Source organism: Pantherophis guttatus, chromosome 2 (assembly GCF_059756535.1).
Source record: "Pantherophis guttatus breed Tessera chromosome 2, ASM5975653v1, whole genome shotgun sequence".
Lineage (NCBI taxonomy): Eukaryota > Metazoa > Chordata > Lepidosauria > Squamata > Colubridae > Pantherophis > Pantherophis guttatus.
In genome coordinates this window covers 72483360-72508556 of record NC_142064.1, presented here as the reverse complement: position 1 = coordinate 72508556, position 25197 = coordinate 72483360, and the positions used below count along the sequence as shown (strand labels likewise).

At 42.1% G+C, this 25197-nt stretch overlaps 1 protein-coding gene across 7 annotated transcripts in view; it reads right to left on the bottom strand.

The window, feature by feature from the left end:
- The window catches only part of KDM4C (lysine demethylase 4C), a 230819-nt gene extending 213757 nt beyond the window's left edge, over nucleotides 1–17062 (bottom strand). For 2 of the 7 annotated variants that reach the window (XM_060690502.2, XM_087886199.1), the window contains exon 1: nucleotides 16566–16978. The gene's annotated coding sequence lies outside the window, so the exon portion shown is untranslated. Of the gene's footprint in view, nucleotides 1–420; nucleotides 506–16565 lie in introns of all 7 variants that reach the window. The other 5 variants (XM_087886203.1, XM_087886201.1, XM_087886202.1 and 2 more) reach the window with 5 other exon arrangements.
- Between the last annotated feature and the right edge of the window lie 8135 nt (nucleotides 17063–25197).

The window sequence follows — 25197 nt, the reverse complement described above, 5'->3', positions numbered from 1 at the left end:
CAAAATGCTTTTCAGTATATGCCTGTCTAGAATAGAAATAATCACCTAAACTAAGAGAACATAAACCACACAGTATGCATATTCCATGTTTAATTAAATCTCTTAGTTTCAATCAAGGCAAAGCAGGATATAATATTACATTGCTACTCTCTTATAACAAAGACTTCAGATTCAGCCCATAGTTAACAACTCTCACGCGTCCAAATTATAATATACCAGCTGTGACTTTTTTCCAAACAAGAGGAGCCAAGAGGATCATCTAGTCTCAGTACAAAATATTTGCAGCAGTTGAATCTGTCAAACAAAGTATTGCACATAATGTTCATTTTACAAATATTCAGATATGAATTATTAACTTAAATCTACAGATTTGATAACAAAACAAGTTACTAGAAGATATACAGTACTTAGTTAACATACCATAGTATGGCATCTACTGGTGAATTGAAATAAATAATGTGACTGTGAAGTCTCTGAATATCCAGTTTCACTAAATGTACTGTCCCTGAAAAAATAAAAATATTGGGAAACAAAAGACAATTAACCGTAGCCTAACATAATATTCAACACACAAAAGGAAGCATTGATTGAACCAATCTTGTCTATCAAAAATTAGGTACACTTTGATTAACATAGTTCACAAACCTAACACTTGTGTTTTTCAGCAAGACTAATGGAAGCAGAAGCTGCTTATAAAATGCGACAATACTATTAATTCCAAATGACCTAAACTGTACAAAAATGGGGTGGGGATGAGAGGACAATAAAATATATCCAGAGCACCTCACACTGATAATAAGCTTTAAACTTTTACCTGACTGTACAAGCAAAGATTAAGTTTCAAAATTACTGCTCAATTGAACTCATTCAACTGCACAGCACACTGACAGTAGAACTATCATAGCTTACATTCAATATACTCTGAAAGCCTAAATGTGTTTAATATTTTAAACCTATTGTCCTACCAACATGTGTGCTGATGCAATGTAGTGCTATTCTTGAGCAATTTTAAATATTAGCTGTGGGATATAAACATCCTGTGTATTTAATATGTAATATTCAAAGTTTATATATATATATACATACACATATATACATACACACCCAGACACACACACACACACACACACAAATGCATTTTACAGAATATAGAGAGATTTAATATATAAATGTGTTAAATGTTAAATACTATATCATATATATATTTGCCTTTGAGTTATTGCTGACTCGTGGCAACTCTCTGGACAAGACTTCAATTTTCTTGGCAAGATTTTGAGACTTGAAGTGATTTGACATTGCCTCCTTCCTAGGGCTCAGAATAAGTGATTGGGCCAAGGCAGGGGTGTCAAACTCAATTTTATTGAGGGCCACATCAGAGTGTGTTTGACCTTGGGGAGGCGGAGTGGGCATGGTCAGGGTGGTCCTGGCTAGCCCAATAAATTCTAACATCTAAAAATTCAAATATATTTCGTGAGGCGAGAAACAGAATATATAATATAGTAACAGACTGATTTTGAACACTGAATGCTGTAGGATAGGCCGTTTTAACCAAAGTATATTATAACGCATCTCCAGCAATCACAGGATTAAAAGCATAATCCCAGAGAATCATCTGGAATTGAACTGACATCATGGGGCCCAAATGAATGATAGAAGAACTTCAACCTATTCATTATCTGAAACGCCAGAAAAGTTTTCAATTCCCCTAACCTCAGAATTTTCAGAAAACCAAAGAGCAAATACAGTGCAAGTAAAAGTGAATCAGAAAGTTACTCCTGATTAATACAAAGTTATTTAACAGGGCTTGTGTAAATGTCTGGCTAGAAATGCATTCAGGTTATTCACTTGTTCCATATGCGTTTTTGATTTCATTAATCTGATAATATGAATCTTAGAGACAGTTCCAGAAAAAGTTGAGGATGAATCCTCCACTCGGATGGATCGAGGTGGGTCCTGCTCAGCCAGTCCGCTTGAAGATTGTCGGAGCCGGAAATATGCTCCACCTTTATCGAAAGAGTGTGACTCTCCGCCCAGCTCATCAAACGCTCTGCTTCCTCCATTAGCTGCTTGGACCGGGTGCTGCCTTGTCGGTTTATATGGGCCTTCGTTGCCATATTGTCCTTTAGGATCAAGACATGTCAACCGGCCACCTCGGTCCAAAATTGATGGAGGGCAAGCCTCACCGCCTGTAGCTACAAACAATTGATGCTTTGGCAACTTTCCTCTGGAGACCATTGCCCTTGTGCCACCTGAGATAACAGATGTGCACCCCAGCCATAGAGGCTCACATCAGATGTTAGAATGATGTGTTCGGGGTCCTGGAATACACATCCATTCTGCAAGGCCAATGATGTCCACCAGAATCACTTTGTCGGCATCTGTCATTGCCTGCGACGGATTGGACGACAGAATTAGAATGTCGTCCAAATAGCAGAGAATGCGAACCGGAACCATGTGGACAGCCGCTGCTACCGCCACCAGCAACTTGGTGAACGTCACAGAGCTGACAAAAGGCCGAACAGCATGGCCTGGTATTGGAAATGATGATTTGCTTATGTGAAGCAAAGATACTTCCGATGTGCTGGATGGATCGGCACATATAGGTATGCCTCCTTGAGGTCCACCGACTGTAAGAGGTCACCCTGCCGTATACATGCCAAGATTGACCTGAGTGATTGCATCTTGAATCACTTGTACGATATATAATGATTTAATTGCTTGAGATTCAAGATCCCTCTCCAGCCCCCTGAACACTTTGGAACCAGAAACAGGATGGAATAAAACCCCATCCTTTCCTCATTCTGTGGCACCGGTTCAATGGCTCTGATATCTAAAAGATGTTGAATCTCATCTTCCATAAGTTGTTTCTTTACGTGGCGACGAGAAACTGGGCACTGGATGTAACGGTTTGGGGGGGTTGGAGTGGGATTCTAAGGTGAGGCCGAATTCCACCGTTTGTCGAATCCAAGCATCAGCCGCGACTACGTCCCATTGACAGTGAAATTGTTGAAGACGACCCCCAATGTGAGAAGGTGGCTGGCAGTCACTTGCCACAACGAAAGGTCCGGTTGCCTGTTCCCCGGAAGGGTCTCTTAGACTGGGGCTGGCGTCTCTCCCAACCTCTGAACAATGTTCAGTCAGACGATTGGGTGAATCTTTGTGAGTAAGACCATTGAAAGTAGGACCCCCCCCCCGGTCTGGCATCATAAGGAAAGGGCTGTTGCTGTGAATAGGGAGTGTATCTACGGTCCGGTCTCCTTTGAGAGGAAGATAATACTTTCCATTTGTCACGACCTTCAACTAACACTGGATCCAATGCATCTCCAAAGAGGTTAGACTCCTTATAGGGGGCCGACGCAAGTTTCCATTTTGACTTCATATCCGCTTTCCAACAGCCACAGAAGTCTACGAGAAGTGCCAGCCAATGCCAAAGCCCTGGAAGCAAACTTCACTGCGTACAGAGATGCGTCCGCTGAATACTCAGTGGCCGCAACCAATTTATTAATGTCCTGGTGGAGACACTCTGCATCAGGAGGCAATCGACTTTGTAATTGGCAAAGCCAAATCAGAGATGCCCTATTAAAGAAGGAAGCGGAGGAAGCTGCCCAGATAGCCCAAGCGGCCGCTTGGTGAGCTTTCCTGAGGGACATCTCGGACTTTCTGTCTTCCATTCTAAGACCTTCCATAATGTCATTGGGTAAGACCGCCGAAGAAGTAAGGCTAGTGACAGGAGCATCCACTGACGGCAATTGTAACAAACCATCCAGAGTAGGGGCAGCGCAATAAAGCTTTTTATCATGAGCGTTGGGCCTCGCTAGTGAACTGGGCTGATTCCACAGCTTCTGGATCACCTCTGAAAACAGAGCTGGGCAAGGTATAAAATTCTGTTCTGTTTGTGGCACTCTAAACAGATCCCCATGAGGATTGGATGGGTCTGGATCCTGGGTTGAGGAATTATCTTCAACAGCCAAATTTGTGGCTAATTTAGCTTTGTGCAGCAGCGACCTGAAAACCGAAGGATGAAATAATCCAACAAAAGCCAGTGTATCAAGTGCCATCCCCTCGTCCTCTGAAAATTCAGGGTCCCCATGATATTTCTCCTCCAGATGAGAACCATCACTGTGGGAGGAGTCATTTTTGGAAGGAGCTACAAGAGCATTAGACGCCTGTATCAGAACCTGGATTCTAGACATGACCTCAGTGGAGGGCGAACATGTACCCCTTTGAATGGTCACAGCCAAAATCTTTGAAATGGCCTGTGATATCACAGAGTGAATATCCAAATTCTGAGTAGCCTGCTGTCCTTTTCCCTCACGCAGCCCTGCTGTGGTTGGTGTAAAGGTGGCTTCTGGGACTGTGGCCAGCTCCAGAAGATCCAGGACCACCCACCAATTGTCCTTGAGATGATGTCGAAGGGATGTCGCAGGTCAACCCCACCAACTGCCGCTGTCCAGTGGCAACCTCATTAGGTGCCAAAGGGGTCACATCATCTTGCACCCAGAATACATCAGCCATGGCTGAGTCCCCCAAATGTCCAGCAGCCTGTGCCTGCCTCCTAGCTTTATCAAACTGATGCTCCAATGCTTTGTGACACCTTTCTGCATCCTTGTCACCTCCTGTGGCTCTCTTTGAAGGTCTAGAGTTGGAGGCCTTGTCCTTAATCAATTTACTTTTAGATGCAGCCCTGGTCCATTTGGAATCAGGATGCTTCGATTTATGTACCTTGGGGGGTAGGCTCCTGTTCAATGTCAGAAGACAAGGCCAAGTCGGCCATGATGGACCCAGAAGGCAGCTGTACAAATAAGCAAATTGGTTCAGATTTGTCCCAAAGCCAAGGTCACTAGCCCCAATGTAAAGAAATGTAAAGACACAAATCCTTACTAGGGATCACCCTAGGTAGTGATGTTGGGAAACCGCCAAATGCAGCGTTTGAATCAAACCTGTCCTCGGCATTCAAAATGCCGGTGCTGAAGCCAGTTGGTCTTCTGAGGGCTGCCACAGGTGGAAGAAGGTAGGCGGAATCAAGCGTGGGAGGGACTGAGCTCCAAACTGCACGCCACTTCGCAATAAGGCTCGGCTTCTCAATTGAAGTCCCAGAGCCGAAAGTAAGGCAATTAGGTGCAAGACATGAGAGTCTCGTAATTTCACCACCGCAGTCAAAGGAGAAAACAAAACGGCAGGTGCGAGCGGGAAAACCACTCAACGCCGCCACCGCTTGCCAAAATATTAATTTGACGCAAAGGTTAAAAACCACCTTCCCAGCACCACGAAGTAATTGTCTATACATGGAGCTTGCCACAGCTCGCCAGGCACTGACTCTGGAGCCACTGCTGAGGATAGGGCTGCGGGGGTAGTGGCGGGAACCAGCTCACCACAGCAGCAATCAGAAACAAACGGAGCTGACTCGAAGGGAACAGACCTCCGGAAAGCTGCTCACTGTCAAGTCCTGGGTGATGGAAGCAACCTGGAGCCCCAGGTACGCTAATCACACCGCCAGCAGCTGAGGGGAGAGCTTGTCAATCCCCTATAATCCACATTGCGCAGCCCTACCTGTAGAGTTTGAAATAATCAAGTCCAAATAAACAATGCTTAATCCACAAAACAAACAAAATATTAACAGAAATAACCATTAAACACTGACAAAGTCAGAGAGATCCAACTCAAGTCTCTTCAGCTAGACTGAGTGAAAAGACTGGAAAGGAGAAGCAGGGGGCGTGGCTATACCAATGGAAAATTTGTTTACACTCAGTCTCTAGCAAAGCAAGAAGTGAATACCCCATGCATGGATTGTCAGAGCAGCAAGTTTGAAAAATGTAAGGCAGCTTTGCAAAGAATCAAAGGGAGGCAGTGGATGAAAAACTAAGGAATTTGGCATATTTAAGAAATAATAAATTTAAGATAGATTCATTTTATTTATTTGGATATATCCAGAATCTTAACAGTTATGAAGGTAATTCAGATACAAGCATAAGTAGTTTGACATCATTTTGAAAGTATATAAATATAACTTCATTTAAGTAAAATTATCTTGTAGCTATGCATGTTTATACGTGTTTGAAAAATCAATGACATACGATTTGGAAAAGAAGATAATCCAATCTTATCTCATGTTATCTGTCCATGATTATCTGACGGAATATAATTTTTTAGATTAATAGGTTGGCAAACTTAATTTTCCAGGGGAGCTCATCCTTTCTTTGAATTTGCCTCAGATAGGCTAGTAGAAAACAATATTTGGTATATTAAAATATTAATTTAGAATCCTGATCTCACGCTAATCCCTTGATATAGATAATGATATATGGATACTATTGTGTTCTAATCTGTAAAATATTTATGTTTTTAGTAACCGGAAAGAAAGACATTCATTGCCTCAGAGAATGACTTAAAGATAAACTACTGTGCATCTAAAACCCCAAGAGACATAGTGGTATGTCCCAGGAAATCTGACATAGGTTTAAATGCACCTGTAAATCCTAAACTAATGTCATAGCTAAATGGGAGACACATCAAAAGAATTGTTAACATAAAGCAATAGTTCACATTCTGAATAACAAAAGATCCCTACGGCTCCCTATGCAGCATAGTGTTCCAAACTTCCCTGTAAATATTATTTATTTACATTTGAATCTTTATGAAATCTTTTGTGCAGAAAACAGTCTTCCACTTAACAACTTTTTTTTAATAGTTGTTAGCTTGGTTCACTATTTACAAAAATTTGGGTTAAGAGATAAGCCAAATTATCATTAATACCTACATAATATTTTGAGCACATTAATACCTACATAATATTTTGAGCACAAACATGGGTCACCCTAGTTGATTTATTTAATTAAATATTTCTAATTAGTAATTTCTTTCCTTTATAAATCTATCTCCTTATACTGCCTTTTCCCCCTAACAGTATAATGAGAAATGCTCTTTGAAGTGCCCTTTAAAATCAGTATAGAATAGTAGCCTCAAACACAAATTCTTATGAATTCCACATGAAGAGCAGTTCATTTGTCCGAAGTCTTTTCATAGATAACACAGAAGTTTCAAATTTCAAAAAGGAAGTACTATGTGTCCTTAAATGTAAATTTATTTTACTGAAAAAGAGAAAAAAATATTTTATCTTTTGCCATTTAAGTCACAGGGGTAGCCCAGTGATGGTTGGGGTTGCTTTTGACCTTGAAGTTGTCTACAGTTGTTATAGAGGCCTGTATAAAAAGGTATGAACAACAAAATCATTGGATTTGCAGACTCTGGAAGTCCTGTTGATATGCCCAAGCACTGGAACTCCAGGCAAAGGCATCTCCCCACTTGAAAAAGTTGCTATTCTGCCATGAATTCACAGAATCTACCACAATCTCTATAAGTATACACACCCCTTTCCATACAGAGTCTGAGAGAACTATGGTCATCTATAGGGAGTAGATCCATGCAACCGTTATTGAGTGCAAAGAGAAAGTGTGGTAAAGGCAGGAAGAAATCAAGAGGTTAGAGTGCCCTTATTTTTGACTAGCATCATTGGCCCTGCTTGGTCAAAATCTGCAAGATCTGCAGTTGTTTTCTTTCTGTGTGACTGAAGCACTTTTTATTGTTCTAGATTGCAACAAGCCAACATTCACCTTTTCTTTCCTGTTTCATCTAGGATTATATAGTTTGCTTACACCTCATTTGCCATACATACTGAAAGGGGCAGGGAACAATGCCCCCTTTTAAGATAGTCTTTGCCAACAGGGAGATAATTTACTTATATTTTAATAACCCCACTGGAAATTTCTTGGAGAATTGCATGTAGACCACAGGCCACAATGGTATAGAAAACATATACAGATACAGAAAACTACTAGGGATGGTGTAATTAATTCTGCAGTGTTTAATCTTTTAGGAATCTTCCAACATTATGATTTTTTGGAACACCGACTAGTCCAAATTGTAGCAGCTAGACTTTGATTTGGTACTCATAAATAATTCTAATATTCTTCTGCAGCTTCAGATTTCAGCTTCTTGGTTCAATTCAAAATGCTATTTTAAATCTTTAGCGATGTAAAGAGAACAGCATTCCCCATCTAAGAAGACTAATCTAATCTAGCCCAGTCAATGTGATCATGAAACAGTATTTCTAATCTTCAAACTTCTCAAGCAAATCAGGATGATAATATCAGCTGCCACTGAGAGATCTGATAGCACCAAAAGAAGCATAATCCCTCTGTCCAAATCCCAAAAGTGGTCATTCAGCACCGCAATCAATGCTGTCTCAATCCTTTTGCTCAGGTTTGAATTCTGTCAGGATAACCTGCTTCCTCTATTTTTTTCTGGACTCTAAAAATCAGGGATCCCAGAACAGGGTTTGTGGGGAGGATTATTGTTCAGGTGGCACTTCCCTCTGAATTACCTACTGAATCTGGCTGTATATAGCCTATTCTGCAGTGGTGGGTTGCTACAGTTCGCACCGGTTTGGGAGGACCGGTAGCGATAAATTGGCGAGGGTCGCAGAACCGGTATTAATTGCTGGCTGGCCGCACCCCTGAACCGGTTCCCACCCCACCCAGTCACTTCCTTTTCCTCCTTACCACCCGGACGGCTTGCCTGCCTAAGCTGTCTTCCCACATGGTGCCTGCCCTGCGCCCCAACTGAGCTGCCGCCTCCTGCCTGTAGATAAGTCGCGCTACCCCCCCCAGAGCATGCTGCGCCAACCCCACCAGGCTCACGACCTTACCTTCCCCACCCCTTACAGGAGTCCCCCCCCGCACCCCGTTTTGGCTCCCAGGGGCTGCAGGGAGGCTTGCTAAGGCCAAAATGGGGCATGAGGGGAGTGCCTAGCAAGACTCCCTGCAGCCCCCTGGAAGCAAAAATGGGCTGCCGGAGGGGGAGGGGGGGCTTTAAGGGAGAAAGAAACAAAGAAATCCTCACTGTTTAGGGAGATCCCCAGGTGCACTGAGCTTGAGTTGAGAGCTTATTGTAAGTCCTGCACTAGCTATCTTTGCTCAGGCTAAGCTACAAAATGTTTCAAAACGTCTGGTTTTTCTTCCTCCTACCAAAGACCTTCTGGGGTTCTAGAAAGACAGACAGACAGACAGACAGACAGACAGACAGAAAGGAAGAAAGAAAGAAAGAAAGAAAGAAAGAAAGAAAGAAAGAAAGGTAGGAGGAAGGAAGGAAGGAAAGAAAGAAAGACAAAGAAAGAAAGAGAAAGAAAGAAAGAGAAAGAAAGAAGGAAGGAAGGAAGGGACAAAGAAAGAAAGAGACAAAGAAAGAAAGAGAAAGAAAAAGAAAAAGGAAGGGAGAGAGAGAGAGAATGCAGGTATCTCTTAAGAGAGGTTTGAACTTGTCTGATATTAGATCAAGCCCTACATCACTTAACCCAATGTATCAGATTAAATTGTTATTGAATTATTTTTGGTATATATACTACATTCTCATATAATTTAGTTATAGTGTAAAACTAGTCTATTATGTCTCAAAATAAAAGGGAGATCAAAAATCCAATTAGTGCCATATGAATTCTGGAATCCCCAAAGACCTTTCCCATTGTATTTATTAAACAAATTTATATAGCTACCCAACTCATATACAGTGACTATCACTTTCATGTTCCTTTCATGTAGTTCTCAATGTGTCAATTTCCTTGCTACTCTATTTCCTCCACCAAAATTCTATTATAAATAATATTATCACACATTACAGCTCTAATTTTGTGTATTTGCGCCAGTATTTTTCAGAAAAAGATTTATTCCTCTCTTACATAGTTATTTAGAAGTAGCTTCATATGTCAGTTTACTTTTACCATTAAAAAATGTTTTGTTGCATTATACGACTGCAAAAGCCTTTTAGCAGTTTCATGTAACAGGAAATATCCAGTAACAATTTTGAAAGTAGTTGTCATAGCCACAAACACCCTCCCCCCAAAAAGACAGAGAAAGAGAGAGAAAGAGAGAAAGAGAGAAAGAAAGAGGAAGGAAGAGAAAGAGAGAGAAAAAAAAAAAACCTCTGTGCTATTATTTTTAATTGTTCCATTATTTATCATGTGTTAATATTTTACACTGTCCCTGCACCTAGAATGATTTTACTGCCTTTCTTTTACCCAGGGCTACCACATATTTTTCAGGGATTTACATGCATTCAATGTCTATAGTCCAGAGCATAAATATGTGTGTGTTTATTTTGTACATCAGATTGCATAAGTCCATCTTAATATGCTATTCCTGGTATATGATGTTTTGTATACATACAGAGAAAGAAGCACTCTTGTGATCTTTGACTTTTACGCTTGCTGTCAAACATCAGCTGTAATACTAATTACTGTTTTGAACAATATGCACGAATGGCTATTTTATATGTGAAATTATGACTGAAATATTTCTGCACCTATATTGGTTCTCACTGTCAGGAAGTTTCTCCTTAGTTTTAGGAGAAAAATTAACTTCTCTCTTTGTTCAGTTTCCATCCATTGCTTCTTGTTTTGCCTTCTGGTGCTTTGGAAAATACATTGCCTATACATTCTTTCTGGCAGTCCCTTAAAAACCTGTTGCCTATCACACTCTTGGGCAAAGCATGTGAGCCATTTTCTTCTTTCAGTGGTCCATGAAAGTACATCTATAGTATGTAGATAATAAAGTTGAAAAAAGGCAAACAACATTTTTACAGAACTATAGATACGTTGAGGCTGTGTGGGACAAGGAATAGCTGGGAGGGGAAGGGCCAAGAGAGGGACTCCTTGACTTGAGTGACATTGAATTGACCACACCCACCCAGTCACATCACCATGAAGCCACTCCCACCGTCACATGACCAAGCCACACCCACAAAATAAGCCACACCCACAGAACCAGTAGTAAAAAAATTAGAACCCATCCCTGCTACTCTGATACCATAAGAAGCCAGACAGATAATGTATCCATCCACAGGTGGGAAAACCTCTATCTTCCTTAGATGTTACAAGCTTAGTGGTAAAAGATGCAGTGCAAATAAAATAAGCAAAATTGATTCTGCTTTATCCATATTTCATTCTTCTCCTGCAAAGCAGAGATGGGCAAGGTTCTCAGTACAGAAGGAGGTAAGATTTACTCCCTAAACCAATTCAGGAAGAAGGATGAATCCAGTCTTCCAAACATTTCTGCTTTAGAGATTCCAATAATTTTTAGAGCTGCCTACTTTTTAGGCCTGCCCAAGAATTCAGATCAATATTAAAATAAACTTAGTGGCATTTCATCGTATTGAATTAATGAGTAGAAGATGCAGAGCCTTTTCAGTGCTCTAGTTAAGATATCTCTCAATTAAAATCTCTCTCTCAAATAAAAATATGTCAGTCATTGTTGGAGGTTTTTTAATGGAATCTAAACATACTTATTTCAGTAAACCTTTATAAAACATAACTCTTACTTCCTTTTATGTAAAATATTTGTTTCATTCTTGCTGGTTGACCTTTGTGTTACATGTTTCCTATTGCTTTTTAAAGAATCCCTTTAAAAGAATAGCTGACTATGGTGTATGTTACCCTATGTACTTTCAGTAGATAAGCCCAATATTTTTTATTTTATATTCAAAGTTTTAATAACATATCAATTAGTATTATATATACAGTAGCACTGAAATTAAGGAAATCACTATGTCCCTGATTCCATAGGTTGCTAGATCAAATAAAAAAGTAGGTTTTCTGCAACATTTAACAAAATAGTACATCATTTTTACCTTTCAAGACAAAAATCCCATTTTAAAGATTAGAGTTAGAAGGTCACAAGGCCCATCATTAAGCAAAGTGAAGTTATCTGTTCAAGCTGCAGATAATATGAGCACAGCAGTTGCAGACTCTTAAACTGTTCTTCCAGTCCTCTACCTACTCTTCCCATCATACCTTTTGGACAGTAGACCTGAATGTACAGTTTATCTTGTATCCTCTAGATCAGGTGTGTCAAACTCAATTTCATTAAGAGCCACATCAGGATTGGGTTTCACATTGGAGGACTGGGTGGGCATGTGGGGTGGGCCTGACCATGGTGGGGGTGGCCATGATGGGTGTGACACAGAAATGCACCTCCACAGACATGGTTTTATAAACTTATAAAAATAGGGAGGTGTACATTTCTGTGATTTGTTTTTTTAATACTTCTTGATCTACTTGATCACCTTATGAGAGACAGACCAGATTAAGAAACTGACTCCATAGGAAGACTAAAACTATAAATTATTGACATAGGCTAGTAGCAGAATCCTGCAAGCCTGAAAGGTAAAGTATTTTACTTTTCCTCCCTTTTATAACCTTCTGAGTCAAGGACGGCCTCCTGCAGTACTCTGGAGGCCCCGTTTTGGGCCTGGATGGCCTCCTGGGCCACTCTAGAGGCCAAAAGCTGTTGTGGGGGGTGGGGCGCCCTACCCACACCCATTTTTGCTAGCAGAAGTACCATGGGTCGGTCCTTTGCTATTTTCAGAACGGCCCCGCGGGCCAGATCTAAGCACCCTGTGGGCCGGATCCAGCCCACGGGCCTTGAGTTTGATATCCCTGCTCTACATCAAAGGTCTCCAAACTTGGCAACTTTAAGACTTGTGAACTTCAACTTCCAGAATTCCCCAGCCAGCATGGCTAGCTGAGAAATTTTGGGAGTTGAATTCCACAAGTCTTAAAGTTGCCAAGTTTGGAGACCCCTGTTCTAGATTAATATATTCCCCTCAATATAGTGAAATAATTTTTCCTGTCATCAATTTTCAAGCAATATTCAATAAACAATCCAGCAGTTTGTGGAACTAGGGAAGACACCATACTATTCCTTTCTTCAGGAATTAAAACAAGCAGGATTGCCATATTTTTGAGAGGGCACACAAGTGGTGAAATGCTACTGGTTTGCTCCAGTTCGGGCGAACTGGTAGCGATATAAATTACCAGTTCAGGCGAATCGGTAGTAAAAAAAAAAAGCTTAAAAAAGTTTTAAAAAGCTACGATCCAACAATCACCTGTATCGCATTTCCAGCTTTCTAGCGAAGCTAAACTGCACAGCACAGCTGATCCCCCCTTACTGTTCTACTTACCTTCCCAAGCCTCCTTTTGGTGTGTAATGCATGCGCACGCAGTGCGTGTTTGGTGCACACTGCACATGCAGCATGCATTTGATCTGCAGTGCACATGTGCACGCAGCACGTTTGGTGCACATGTGCACGTGCTTGGCGCGTGGTGCGCATGTGCATGCGCAACCAGTGAACCGGTAGCAAACCAGTTCACATTTCAACCCTGGTGCATATTTTCTTAAAGATTAAAGCTGAATTTCTTCAGGGTTCAATAAGTTGGTATTCAAATCACAGTAAACTAAGTATACATCATGTACAAATTAATTTATATTCTGTGGTACAATTCTACATTTCATAGAAGTCCACACATTGCACTTATGTGTAAAAGTCTCAACATGCTTTCTTAATGCTACCCAAAATGAGCCCAAAGGTATCTCTTTTTAAGGTAAAAATATTTCTATATGTTATTCTTGACATTTGTTTCACCTTCAATCACATAATATAAAAATATGTTGCAATCATTACTCCCAATTTTCTTTTTAAAATGTAAGATTAGCAGGAAATGATCAATATACTAAAAGACTGGAGGGGGGCTAAAAGTTTTATAAAAAGGAAAAATATTGGTTTTGATCTATATATTACATTAAAACGTACAACAGTCTATGTATGAGAGTTTTATGCAGAATTTTATGAGCATTCTACAACTTAATTAGATATTTCTATAATTTTAACCCATCGTTAAAAATAACTTCCAATTTTAATGTCAAAAAGTATATAGTTAAAAAATTCAATAAATGTAATAATGTATTTAAAATTACAAGAAGTTTAAGAACTAAGGTATAGAATGACAACTGTGAACCAAATCAGAAAACCTAGCTCACCTAGCTTGAGCAATCAGATAGGTTTTCAACTAGCCACACTTAATGTAAATCCCACCTGAAGAGAGAGAGAAATGCACATATCCTATATTTAAAATTTCATAAACTACCTCAAGAATAGTCCTAAATACACCGAACTTGTCTTCAGGTTAACAGTATACAAAACATACTATGTATCTGTTGCCAGGAGGAACCAGAACTGATAAATTGGTCAGAAAAATGAAATCTTTGCTACAAAGTTTCTACTGATCATGATGAAACTAGAGGCATCCCCCGATTACCAAATACTGATTTAGAGAAAGGGCACCCTATCCAAATCAGTAACATTTCTAATGTCCAGAGAAAAAAACCTATACGGAGTCTGCCTATCATGCTGAGACTCAGCCTCAAATGTCCTTCAACCTATCACCAATCTTAGGGCATATTCAATTTCTGAAACATTTTTCTAGGCATAATTTACATTGTGCATGAGAGATTTAAATTTGAGAATTTACAAAATATTTATACATCAGAATTCATTGTAAATAACATGTAACACAATTTGCATATATTTCATTAAAAAGACAACCTAAAATCCCCAAACGAATTTTAAACATGAATAAATTATGGACTCAAATTTGGTCAATTCTAGCACACAATTACTTTATCAGATGCAGTATTAATAGGTAAATCTATGGCATCTGAGTGCATGAATGAGTGAGCATTTTGGTACAGCTAAGCCTGAAAAAATAGATTGAATTGTTCTAAACTATTACCTCAAAGACTAACAAATGATAAAACTGGTTTTAAACTGATATGGGAAAAATTGTATTCAGATCTGGGACATAACATATTCATGATTATTCCTATAAATATAAAAGTTTCAGGATTCTTAATTGAAAGTAAACCAAATCAAATTGAAGAGTCAAAAAAATGAATATTAAATACTTTTAAGAAGGAAACAATCTGTCAGTATTAGAAGCCTTCAAGACAAGTTATGGGAACTGAAAATAATAAACGGTGCTAAGTAGAACATAGGTAAATTTATCAAAAACCTATTGGGGAAAAACTTGAATATAAAATATAAAATCTTGGAAGGGACAGTGCAGTAACATTTAAGTTGTAGACAAAACAAATTCCGCTACAGCAATGGAAGATAACTTAAACTGACATATTTTGGGTAGAAATGGGTTTGGTGATGAACTATACAGACAAAACACATGTAAGATAATTTTGCATCATTTTCCATTAAGGAAAAGAGACTTTGCATTTTAAAATAAATTAACCCAGTTTTAGAACACTGTACATTTAATTTTTATAATTTGCACATAGTTACGACTTCTACAACTATTTTTTTCAGCAAGTATTCTGCCAAATTTCAGTAGTCTAGTCAGAGAAAGCCCTGGGGAATTAACAAAAATGGCCAGTTGTGGTTGCATGTTTACCACCCTATTAATTGATCTAAAACACTAATTCTTTATACAGCTAAAACACTACTTCTTTATACAGATAAAGAAATAAATCATACAAGCAAATCTTATAACAACTTCAAGTAAACTCACACACATTGGATAAAACTAATTTCCAGGCCACAAAAAGAGACAAAGACTTAGAATATCTGTGAAGGAAAAGGATTTGTGTACAAATGCTGATGCCATCATCAATCTGTTTAGTCTTTGTGGTGTCAGTTTCCAATATAATTACACATTAGATGCTTTATTTTTAATTCAAAAGCAGGAAGAGAGATGAAGTCCAGCTTTTCATTTTTCAGAATGTTCCAAATAAGTACACAAATGTAATGTTTAAAAAACCTCCAGCAGCCTGTTTTTTTTAAAAAAAAAAAAAAAAACAACCAATGCCTAGCCCTTGAAATCTGTATAAAATTACTCAGAAGCATGACTAAACCTTACAAAAGAATAAAAAAAAAACTTGACTGCAAAAACCATTTAAATGTAGCTGCCTCTTAGGGGATCATTGTTCCTCACTTGTGCAAAACACCTGAAAGAAACCTAGTTATTTGGTCTTACTCATCTGATACTTCTCTCTGCCTTTGCCAATTCCACAAAAGGTGGGGGGGGAGGGGGGCACCCCCAACAGCCTCTTGGATGCTGCCTTTGTGGGGATATTCCTCACCTTCCTATCTCCAGGCGACCTCACTCCCAAAGCTGGTCTCAACCCCGAAGAGCCACCAGTTGACTGGGATTTTATCTCCCAGCCAAGGCCAGCACTTGGCTCCCCCGAAGCCCTGCGACTCCACCTCCGACCGGCCCTCCTAATTCCTTCTCCCTCTCGCCCAGCCTACCCACCTGCCTCCCCCACCCCCCACTCGCTAAAGCTTTTGCTCCCACGGTAAAACCGCGCTTCCACATCCCCTCTCCTTCCCTGGGCTATTTTGTGCTTTGCCCACATCACCCCTCGGGGGCTGCTCCTCCACGTTTCTCACGAGGCCAAACCCCACCAAAAAGGTCTCCTCCTCCTCCTCCTCCATCCCCAGAGGGCCAACCCCGACACCGCGTCCTCCTCTTCCACTCCTTTTTTTTCCCCCCCTCAGCCCGCCCGGGGCCGGGGTTCGCAAGCAGCCTTTCCCCGTGGATGACGGGGCGTCCCCGGCCCATCTATCTCATCAGGCTGTTTCTCGCCCGGTGGGGGGTGGGGGGGGGGGAGCCGCCTCTGGCAGACAAGCGGGTTAAGTCAGTCCTCCTCCATCACCTCTGCCCGTTTTACCTGGTCGCGAGAGGTTCAAAACGACGCTGCCTCGAGACACGACTGGAGAACGCCGGTTGTCAAAAGTCGCCGGACTTCCTTGAAGCTTCCAACTACGATTGTAACTATCAAACCAACCCCCCCTCTTTTACACACACACACACACACACACACACACACCCCTCGCTGGGACTTGTTGTTCCGCACACGGATGACAGCTACTAGCTGCGCAGGCGCAGTCCGTTCGGGGAAGGAAGGGAGGAAAAAAAAAAAAAGAACTTCCCACTCACCCAGCCAAACCCCGCTCCCCTCGCTCGCCGCGAGAGCTTTTTGAGGAAGGCCACCCCTGTGACGTGAAACGCGGCGGCTTCCTTTCCGCGGCCACGTGACCTAAGTGGTTGCACACGCGACCTGTGCGGTTCCGCCGCTACGCTGTGGTGCCTTTGAGTCGGAGCGTTCCGAAGAGGCGCGAGGCTGAAGAAAACAAATCCATCGTGTTGGGTCACGTGGGGGTCTGCACGTGGGATCCCGGCTGGTGGGGTTGTGTGTCTCTCTCTCTCTTTTTTTTTTTTTTTTAAAAGACCTCGCGGAGGCTGTCTTTAAAAAAAAAAAAAAAAAATCTCATCAGAGATTGAAATTGGAGCGCTGGGCGCCAAATCGTCAAGAGAGGAAGAGAGAGGAAGAAAACAGTTGGGGGGGGGGGGGGAAACGCCTCCACCCCGCCTTGAGTTACGGTAGCAACCTGGCAGACAGCCTACTTCCACAGGCAACTGAGGGAAGGGACTGAAAATCCAGATTGTTATCCTCAACCTAACTTTTAAAGTGGGATGGGCGAAAAGGAGCTTTATTTGGATTACTTGGAGCATGTTAGTATGTGAATCAGAATCCTAGTTGCTACACTGCCATCTTTTTAAAACAGCTCGTGAAAGAGAGAGGGTTATCCATATTTCAACCAACTTAACTCATAAATTGGAAATTTAATTGTTGGGAAAGCTACCTTTCCTTAAGTTTAGAAAAAAGAAGGGATGCTTTGTAGGATGAAGTGCTGGGGAGAGAAAATCAGCTATTTTGCATTACTGTGTTGTGTAAGATGTTACAGAGGTGATGCAACAGTGGTCTATTTTCAGATAGCAGCAACAGGTAGAAGTTTCTTGGGTGGGACTCGAAGCAGTATGCAAATAACTTTTATTGTAATTTTCCTGTTGTGTCTGCCATGTCTTGGTTCACTGGATAGTCGATCGCAGAGTTAGGTTGCTTTATAAATTTAATAAATAAATGTGTACATACCTAGTTGCAGGTTGTTTACTGCCTACTAAGTAGTCCCATGAAATTTTAACAAATAATAAGCTGTGGAAATGCAGAGTTGAAGAGTAAAGGCCAAGGTTGGCATGAGTTCTTATGATTCAACAACTTGAGCCCCACACCTTCCAACTCAAGAATTATCCAACATATCTTCCAGAACTATATTTTTGTAAATATTGTTCTGCCTTTCTAGATTATGCTAGGGGATAATCGGTGTGAATGATAATTTCTGTCCATCACCACGAACAAAAAATGGACATCAGAAAGTTGTTCACTAAATAGAAAACCAATTAGGAGGACACACCTCAAGAGAGACCGATGTATGAGAAAGGAGAAACCAGCATATTCTCTTCTGATGGGGCTCCAAGGCCTTTGGAGAAAACACCCTGACATAAGAATGATGAAAGCTGCAGTGCCAGTGGCACCATCATCTCTTCTTCTGGTGTGATGACATTTTGAATCTTAATTTGTTTTCCCAAAGGATATAGGACTGTATGTTAACATGCAGCAATCCAAACATTTTTCTAACAGCTGTCCTTTGTTTGCTCCATCTTAACTACTTGGTGCAATGAAGCATATTCACCAGCATCATAGCTTGGCATGGGCTGTTGTCCTGTAGTGAATTCACAGAACCTATCACTATCTTCCTATGCAGTGTATACTTTCTCAATGATGAAAACTAGAAGGCTCTGTGAAACTTTCCTAGAACCAGGCTAGGATGTCCAGTTGTCTGAAATAGAGCCTGGATTGCCCAACAGGGGTCACAAAGAGGAGCTGGGATGATGGGGAAGCAAGCAAAAGGGAGAAGGGGAGGTCCCTCAAAATAGAAAGCTAGGGGCACAACTGACAGTTTGCCCTGCCCAGAGCTTCATTAGTCCCTGGGCTATAATTTTCAGTTATCAGTTCTGGAAACTTTGGATCATCAAAATTTCAGCAGCCAGAATTAAATTTGCCAGTCAGAAATAGTCATTATATTTTTAAGTTTTCGGTTTTAATTTGAAATTTGAAATTGGTTTTAATTGGGTTGTTTTAAATTCTGGGATGAAATTATTTAATTACCTTTTAAACTGTTTTTTAAATTTTGTATGCTCTGTTTTATCTCGGCTGTTCACCGCCCTGAGTCCTGCTGGAGAAGGGCGGTATACAAATAAAATAAAATAAATAAATAAATAAGTTAACTCCAGATTTATGCTACTTAACTTAAAATGCTGTTTTAATTTTTACAGCAGAAATCAGGAATCTTAAATAATTAAGAGTTAGCCTATGGTAAAATGGACAGCCAATAAATTTAATAAACAAACAAACTTTAAACTAATAGGCTTAATGCGGTCTATCAGACAAGCCAAATTGATGTGATCAACTAGCCTCTATTCTCCAGCAATACTAGCCATTATGCCTTCTCATTTATTCATACATGCATAAACCCAATCTATACCACTCTCTAAAGTACGTAACTTACCTCTTTGAGCAATTTAATGCAGATGCTTAAGATTGCCGGGAGAAATAACAACCTCAGATATGCAGATGATACCACTTTAATGGCAGAAAGTGAAGAAGAAATAAAGTGCCTCTTGATGCAGGTAAAGAAGGAGAGTGCAAAAGTTGGCTTGAAACTCAACATTAAGAAAACTAAGATCATGGCATCCAGCCCTCTCAATTCCTGGCAAATAGATGGGGAAGAAGTAGAGGTAGTGACAGATTTTATTATCCTGGGTTCCAAGATCACCGCAGATGGGGACTGCAGCCAAGAAATTAAAAGACGCTCCTGAGGAGGAAAGCTATGGCAAATCTAGACAGCATACTAAAAAGCAGAGACATTACCTTGCCAACAAAAGTGAGTATAGTGAAGGCTATGGTTTTCCCAGTTGCAATGTATGGCTGTGAAAGTTGGACCATAAGAAAGGCTGAGCGCGAAACAATAGAGGCCTTTGAACTATGGTGCTGGAGAAAACTCCTGTGAGTACCTTGGACTGCAAGGCGATCAAATCGGTCAGTCCTAGAGGATATCAACCCTGACTACTCTTTAGAAGGCCACCTAATGAGAAGGAAGGACTCACTGAAGAAGAGCCTAATGGTGGGAAAGACTGAGGGCAAAAGAAGAACAGGACGGAAGAGAATGAGGTGGCTGGATGGAGACACTGAAGCAGTAGGTGTGAGCTTAAATGGACTCCAGAGGATGGTAGAGGACAGGAAGGCCTGGAGGAACCTTGTCCATGGGGTTGCAATGGGTCAGACACAACTTCGCAACTAACAACAACAACAACAAATGCAGATGTTAAATTACAGAGCAGAGAGAGAAAAAGAGACTATGACCATATTGGAATAACCACTGCTCCTCCCCTACCTACGGTCCTCACCCATAATCACCATCTTGAATGCCTACTTTAGGAATGAATTATCACCACTTCCAATCTCCAATCCTCACTAGTAATCACTGGCCTGGTTGATAGTATAAGATACTACTGAAGGGTCTAGCAGGGCCCAGACAGATATAATTGCCTCCTTTTAAGTTCCAAAAAAGATTATCCAGCACAGACTCACTATGCTTAGTCTGTGTCTTGACTGAACGAACATCTACATCCTCTACTATTCTCTGTAGGAGAAACCCTGTGCCTTCTCTAAAACTTTCTCCCCAAATAGGATACTAAACGTGTTGCATCATACAGAATCAGTCAGTGTTCTTATTATAAATACTACCAATGGCAACATACAAGTAATATTGATTATTTAACACAAAAAATGATCTAACGTAGATTTTCAATATAAAGATCAATGAATTATCCCCAAAGCATTGATTCCAAGAAAGGAAAAGAATCAAAATGCAATTTTTAGAAAGTTTGCCACAATATTCAAACTATTACAGTTGCAGGATGCATTCTGGGTTGGTCTTCTAAGCTTTCAGATGTGAGCTGGAGCCCATCTTCAGGGCTCTGCTAGATTGAGTCCTGCAACATTATTCTGAGACATGTATATTCGCCTGATATTATAGTGTTGGACTTATATTAAATCTACTAAAGCCTAAATCTAAAACTGTTTTAGATTTACTAAATTTATAATTTATATAGTATTTATAAATACTAATTTATACTGAGTATATCACATGGACTAAAGAATTCCTAAATAGGTAATAAATTTAGTATTTATGAAAATGATAATTAGCTGTTGATAGTTTCCTATTGGTATCAATTCCAATTTCAGCCAAATAACAAGAGTATTCCACAATTTGCCTAAATACATTAGAGCCAGTGTCTTAATACATCAATATCCAAGTACATTAGAGCCAGAATTGAAATAACAAGTGCACAAATAATAAATATCATGTCCCACTAATTTAAATACCAATGAACTGTGCAAAACCAAAAAATCTGGGTACTATATTGTTTCACTTTGGCCCTAAATGGCAGGTGTTTTTGTTAACCAGAGCCCCAATATTTGGATTTATTACTAGGATTTTGTGTAATATTTTTCCAACATATATAAAATGATATATAATCTGAGAAATTCTGCTTTTGTTTTCTTTTCTACCCTTGCTAAGAACAGGTTTGACTCTTCAGGCTGTTCAGTGGTTCTTTGGCCTTTGCTTACAATCAAAGTTCGCCATACCTCTCCTGGAAGTCTCAATTATGTAATATCTTAACCGAAATCCATAGCCACATTTTTCATAGACATTGCAAAGTTTTATAAAAAAAACATATCAAAAGGATTAAAATATTTTGAAGCCAACTCTACATTTGACTTTTGAATAATATACCAGGAATCACACTTCGAAAAGTAGATAATCTTTGAAAAACTGCCTAAATAAATATATGCTCTAGGTTCTCAGATTGGAGCATACAAAAAAAGAAGTCAGTATTATTAATCATGAATAATCCAGCTAGTAAACAATCTATTGTGAAATACCTTGATTGCAAAATAAAAGTTGCTTTTGGGGAACTGAAACCTATTCATTCTAAATATAATGAATAAATTGCATGATTAGATTACATATTACGATGTGGACAGTAGGTGGCAGCCTTTGCTTTTTATTTGTATCAAATTATATCTCCCACTTTTTGAAAATAGAATATTCTTGGCAGAAGGAAACCTGGCTGTACAACTAATCTGCTTTTGAAACAGAAAACTCTAATGAGTATTAAAAAGAAGAACATATACAAATGTCAAATTGATTATAACTAGAAGTATTTTGGCTTTCTTATAAATGCTGTCTACCCAGCCTAGAATGTTATTTAAAACTGGCTTTATGAATATTGTTCAACTTGAAGCTGGAAAGAAAGTTTGTAGGTCCTTTAGCAGAATGCTGACCCGAAAGATGATGTCCTTTTAAAGCTTGAGTCTCATAAACTGTGGCTATCGTGGCTCTAATCCAGCGCCTTACCGTGACCGACGATACCTTCTGTCCCATCGTGGATGGCTGGAAAGATACGAGGAAGGACTCCGTCCGCCTGAAGGCAGAGGTCCGATGGAGGTAAATCCGGAGGGACCTCCTCACATCCAGGGTGTGCCACGACCGTTCTAAGGGGTGGGAAGGGTCAGGGCAAAAGTTGGGAAGGACGAGTTCCTGAGCCCGATGAAAGGGGGAATTTACCTTAGGCAGGAACGTGGGATCCAACCTGAGGACCACTCGATCAGAATGGAACACACATAAGTCGGCCTGGTGGAAAGGGCCGCCAATTCCGAGACGCACCTGGCTGAGGTAATGGCCAGTAGGAACGCGACTTTATACGATAAAAAGCGGAGTGCCACCCCCCGAAGAGGCTCAAAGGGGGCCCGTGTCAAGGCATCTAGAACGCGGGGCAAATCCCAGGAGGGATACCGGCGGATGGGTGCCGGGCGGAGGTTGGAAGCCCCTCTGAGGAACAAACGGATGAGGGCACGGCCCGAGAGGGAACCCCTAGACCCACAACAAAGGATGGTAGAAAGAGCTGCGACCTGTCTGCATAAGGTGTTTGGAGCCAAACCTGCCTCGAAGCCGTCCTGGAGAAACTCCAGCACTTGCACGGTGGTGGCCGCTGTAGAGATGATGGACCGCTGGGCGCACCAGGACAAAAAGGACCTCCAAGTAGAATCGTAGATCCTTGTGGTCGACAGGCAACGAGTGGCTTGGATGGTGCTGACGATTCGGGCTGGAACACTAGCCGCGCCTAGGAGTTGCCGTTCAATCGCCAGGCAATTAGTTGTAGCCATCCGGGATCCAGATGCAGGAGGGGCCCCTGGCGGAGAATCACCTTATCCAGAGGAAGGAGCCATGGCTGACGGACTGACAGGGCCTGGAGGTCCGTGAACCAAGGGCGACGCAGCCAGTAGGGGGCGATCAACAGAAGTTCCGCACGAAATCGGAGCAGCTTCCTGATGACTCTGGGTATCAGAGGCAGAGGCGGAAAGGTGTAGAGGAGGCTGGACGGCCAGTCATTGTAGAGAGCGTCCATGGCCTCCGCCCCTGGTTCCGGAAAGCGAGAGAAAAATATCTCCGTCTGGCGATTGGCCCGAGTGGCGAACAGGTCCAAGACTGGAGTGCTGAAGAGGGCTGTGATCATTCGGTACAGGTCCGGGTCCAGGCTCCACTCCCCCTGGTTCACCGAGGCCCGGCTGAGCCAGTCTGCCTGAGAGTTCGCCACCCCTGAGATATGAGAGGCCCAAAGGGACCTCAGATGTGTCTCCGCCCGGGCTCCCAAGCTCTCTGCCTCCTCCATGAGGTGACAAGAGCGGGTCCCCCCTAGGCGGTTCACATGGGCCTTGGTGGCCACATTGTCTGTCCGTATGAGAATGTGTCTATCCAGTACCTTGTCCCAAAATACCCGAAGAGCCGGGTGGATGGCTCGGAGCTCTAGCCAATTTATGTTGTGACCCAGATCAGCCTGGGTCCACTGGCCTTGCGCCATGAAGGAGGCCAGATGAGCTCCCCAGCCCTGAAGGCTGGTATCTGTGGTCAGTACTAAACAGTGCGGTTCCTGAAACTCTCGCCCCTTGAGGGCAGCTTCCGAGAGTCACCACTGGAGGGACAGGAGGACCTTGTGTGGAAGAAGGACTGTGCGGTTGGAGGTTCCCAGTCGTTTCCTCTAGAATGGGAGCAGGAACCACTGCAGGTCCCTGCAGTGGAGGCGCGCCCAAGGGATGATGCCGATACAGGAGACCATCTTTCCCAGGAGCTGAGACAGCGATGCCAGGGAAACAGGTCTCCCTGACAAGACTGTCTGGACCAGTGACCGCAGACTGGATAGGCGGTCCTGAGAAAGGTACACCTTGCCTTGGACAGAATCGATGATGGCTCCTAGATGTTGGATGCGAGTCGTGGGTATCAACTGGCTCTTGGCCAAGTTGACGGAAAACCCGTGGCTCTCCAGGACTTGGAGGGTGGTGTTCAGGTCCTGGCGCGCTAGAACCTCCGAACTGGACTGGACCAGAAGGTCATCCAGGTAGAACTGAATTCTTATGGGGAGCGTTCGGAGGTGGTCCACTAGCGCGGCCATCAATTTCGTGAAAACTCGGGGAGCCGAGGATAGGCCGAATGGAAGGGCCCGGTATTGATAATGACGACTCGCATAACTGAAACGGAGGAACCTGCAGAAGTGGGGATGGATGGGGACATGGAGATAAGCTTCTGTCAGGTCTATTGACGAGAGGTAATCTCCTACCCGGATGCCCTCCAGGATAGACTGGAGGGACTGCATCTTGAACCGACAGTATACAACCAGTCGGTTCAGAGACTTGAGATCTAGAATTGCCCTCCATCCCCCCGATGACTTCTGAATCACGAACAGGTGGGAATAAAAGCCTTGTCCGTGCTGCTCCAGAGGTACCAGCTCTATGGCCTGAATTTCGATAAGATGTTGGATAGCCAATACCATCCGGAGCCGAGATGACCGATCCCAAGAGATAGGACATCGTAGAAATCGGGTCGTGGGGGTGGAGAGAAATTCCAGGGAGAGGCCCACCCTGACCCAAGCATCCGAGGACATGGCCTCCCATTGGCTGGCGAAGAACGCCAGGCGGCCTCCAATGGGAAGGCTGGACGTGCAGTCAGCGTGATCTGCAGGGAGGGCGCCCCCGACCTCCACAAAAGGGACGCCTGTACTGACCCCGCTGGGCTTGGAACCCTTGTCGGTCCTGAGGACGCGACTGATGGGTCTGAAAGGGCCGCTGGGATCTGGGACCTGAGTACGCCCCTTCGGATACCCGAAAGGGACGAAAGGAGGAAGAAGCCCGTAGCTCCGATCTGCAGGACATGGAAGGTAGGATTTTACGTTTGTCCCTGGACTCCACTAGAAGGGGATCCAGGGGAGCCCCAAACAATAGAGGACCTTGAAAAGGGGATGTGGCCAAGCGCCATTTAGATTTGGCATCGGCTTGCCAT